Below are 3,683 nucleotides of genomic sequence, written 5' to 3'. Positions count from 1 at the left end.
TCTTTCTTTCTTTCTTTCTTTCTTTCTTTCTTTCTTTCTTTCTTTCTTTCTTTCTTTCTTTCTTCTCTTTCCCTTTCTTTTTTGTTTTTGAGTCTTTATGTGGTTTAGGTATTAGGGTAACTGTGGCCTTACAAAATGAATTTGGCAATGCCCCTTCTGTTTTTATTTTGTGGGACAATTTTAGGTGTATTGGGGTTAGTTCTTCTTTGAAAGTATGCTAAAACCATCTTGTTGTAGGATTTGTTTTTGTTTGTTTGTTTGTTTGCTTGCTTGCTTGTTTTGGTGCGGAAACTTCTAATGACTGCTTCTATTTCCTTATGGTTTTTAGGACTGTTTGTTTATCTTATCTTGATTTAACCTTGTAAGTGGTACCTATACAGAAATGTTCCAAGTTGGTGGAGTACAGGTTTTTAATGTCTTTATGACTCTCTGTGTTTCTTCAGTTTCTGTTATGTACCCCTTTTTGTTTCTGATTTTGTTAATTTGCATATTCTCTCCATATTTTAGTTAGTTTGGATAAAAAATTGTCTGTCTTGTTGATTTTTTTCAAAGAGCCAACTTTTTCATTGATTTGGGGGTTTGAGTTTGGGGTAACAGAGAGAGCTGGATATATACCTTTTAAGTCACTAAAATCCCATCTTGGTTTCCTAAGTATTACTGACATCCAGAGGAAGAAAGATTTATCCAAAACTTTACTCATTTTTGGTTGCTTTGTTGGCATGTGGGTATGTGTTGATTTTGATATTATTTCTCAAGATGCATAGCCATACATATCTAAATATTTATTGGATAACACTAATGTAGTGGCCTATTGGAAATATTTGTCTTCCCCCTTCTATTTCTCTATATTTCTGCTGCAGGTGATTTTGACACCAATTAACCAGAGAATAAATTTGTCTGTAACTTGTCCCACTCTTCCACTGGCCTCACTCCATACACTTAGTTGATTGTCTTATGTCAACTATTTCCTAAGTGTGCCTTCGATTCCCCACTTCTATTGCTATTCTTCCAATTCATAATCCCGTCATTGCCATCAGAGAACAAATGGCTGGGATGCATACTTATCATATCAAAGTGGACCTGGTAGTTAAATTCTTCCATCTTCCTTCAGTCCCCACCTCTCACAGGGTATGACTGGCATGCCCTACCTGATACTCTAAACTTCTCTAGCCCAGGAACTGGCTGCCCTTCCCCAGATGCCCTTCTGTATATTATCCAGCCATTTTGGTTACGGAGCTCTTCCATCTATGCTTGACCCTCCTAACTTGGTCTGGTTCTTGCCCACAGCCCCATCTTCACATGGCTCAAATTCATGTCTGCTCTAGACTCTCCCAGGTATTCTTGCCTCTGGCTATGTTCTCCCTTTTTATCTAAAATAAACCTTCTCCACCTTTTTTATTTCATTTTTAAATTCATCACCCACCTGAACCAATAAAATGACCTTGCTGGAAATTCTGCTTCTATTCTTTACCTCTACAATCTTCACACTATGGGGAAATTAAAAGTAGTAATTCAAAATTATTCACTTCATAGAATTATATCTTTCAAACAATATGTTTTACCGTTGAGGATAAAGTTAAATCTTCTTGTGAAATGTAAAAACTCTATAATTTAGTCTCTGATCACTGATCACACTTCATTTAATTCCATCTCAGTCCATAACTAACAACTTACAACTACTGAATCTGCCTCATCCTTTCTTATATCCTGGCAAATCCAGTTCTTCTGTCTCAATTCAGTTTGAACGACTTCACTCATGAGCACTTTCTCAATCAGCTTCAAGGAAGATGGAGTACAATCCTACTATCACCATTTTTATTGTACTTGTCTCAAGGCTGTGAAATGACTGACCTGTTTCCTTAAGTGGCTAAGACTCTCCACAGGGCAGGTCTCTCCTTTACTATCTCAGTGTCCTACGTGCCTCAGAGCACCTCGCCTAAAAGCAAGGCTTCAGCAGGTGGGGAAGAGAATGAAATTTATTTCTAGTTCCTAATTCCTTCTTTCTAAGTATTTTTTTTCTATTAAGTTTTCTTTATTTTTTTTTATATGGGTGTTTTGCATGTATACATGTTTGTTTACCACTTGTGTTCTTGGTACCTAAGAAGACCAAAAAATGGTATTGGATCCCGTGGAACTAGAGTTACAGACAACTGTGTCCTCCATGAGAGTTGTGTCCTCCAACATCTCTCCAGACCCTCGGTTTTGTTTTTCTTTCTTTATTCTTCCACTTTCTAAAATAAGTTTTTCTTGAGCAGAAAAAGGAAGATGGAGAGAAAGTCATTTTAATTTTCACATCTCCTGTGAGGGTTTGGAAGATAGTAGAATATGGAAGTAAAGAGATGTAATTTGTAGTGTGACTCTGGTAAGTAAAATGTTTCAGAGACTCAGGATTTAAAGGTTGTGAAGGGATCTATCTAGCTTTATCTTGGCCTTATTATTTCATCACGAAGTATACCCGTTACCAAATGCCTAGGACAGAAGGGTAGCATCAGTGAATGAAGTTCAGAATTCTAAAGTACACCCTAGCTGTGGTTGGTACCCCAGAGAATGAGGGTGTCCCAGATCATATGAGGATTGTTCAACTAGCTCCATGGCTACCTCAAGCAAATTTATGCTTTCTTCCCTAAACATTGTACAGTTACAGGAAAGTACTTAATCTTCCTGCCTTAGTTTTTTACAGTAAAACAGGTCAAAGAGTTTTCTGGTGACAGCCGTTAATAATTATAGAAAAAGGATTGTAAAATGCCCCAGTCAGAACATTTCTTTGTGTCTAAATGATAATTTATTAGTTGACAGGTTCTTTCCGCATTTCATTTGGTTGTAATTGTTTTGCCTTTGGCTCCATTTATTTCCCTGGTAGGTACCACACCTGTCCATTCTCCAATCACATGCTTCTCTCTTGTTAGCTAAAGACTCGACCAAGGCCAGTTCAGACCGATCTTTGGTCTCTCAGCTATTAACTAACTTTACTTGTCGCACTTAACATATCAATCTAGAATCTAGAGAATAGTCTAGAGTCTAGAGAATATCAGTCTAGAGAATAGTTCATAAAAGTCTGTTGTCCACTTCCAGATTCACTTGGATATTTTGAATAAATTATCTGGGTACATGTCAGTGAATATACTCAGTTCATCTCTGTGGAGGCTTGCTCTGTTTTATTGTTAAAATGATAAAAAAAATGTTTAGGGACCCCTGTGTATTGAGGGATATGATAAGTACACATATATAGACTAACTGATTTGAGCTTCATTAGAATTTAAAAATTCATTATCTTTGGATTTATAGGCACAAATGATACTTGACTCAGTCACAAGGAAGTCGGAGGCAGGACAAGGGTGTTATACTGCCAGAGCTTTGACCTCATGGTCAGCTACATAAGGAGGGGAAATGAATGTGAAGGTGTGGCTGCCAACCACATCCCACCCCCTTGTTCCAGTCCTAACTTTCAACCTTTAATTTTGGCACACTACCTGAAAATGGCATTTTACTGTCATTCTGAGGTTGAACAGTTTTTCTTCTGCCTTCTTTTTTCACTTTTGTAAATTGCTTTAGCTTTTCTGTTAACTCCTGAAGGAAATGAAAATTCAGCAGTGCTGCAGGACCAGATGGCAGGGGTTAACTTTACTCAGGGTTGTACTGCCTCCTACACAAGGTGGCACTCCCTTGACACTTATCTCTTTGCA

This window comes from Mus caroli, chromosome 1 (assembly GCF_900094665.2).
Source record: "Mus caroli chromosome 1, CAROLI_EIJ_v1.1, whole genome shotgun sequence".
NCBI lineage: Eukaryota > Metazoa > Chordata > Mammalia > Rodentia > Muridae > Mus > Mus caroli.
The sequence above is the reverse complement of the archived record's forward strand: the minus strand, read 5'-3'. Positions refer to the sequence as shown.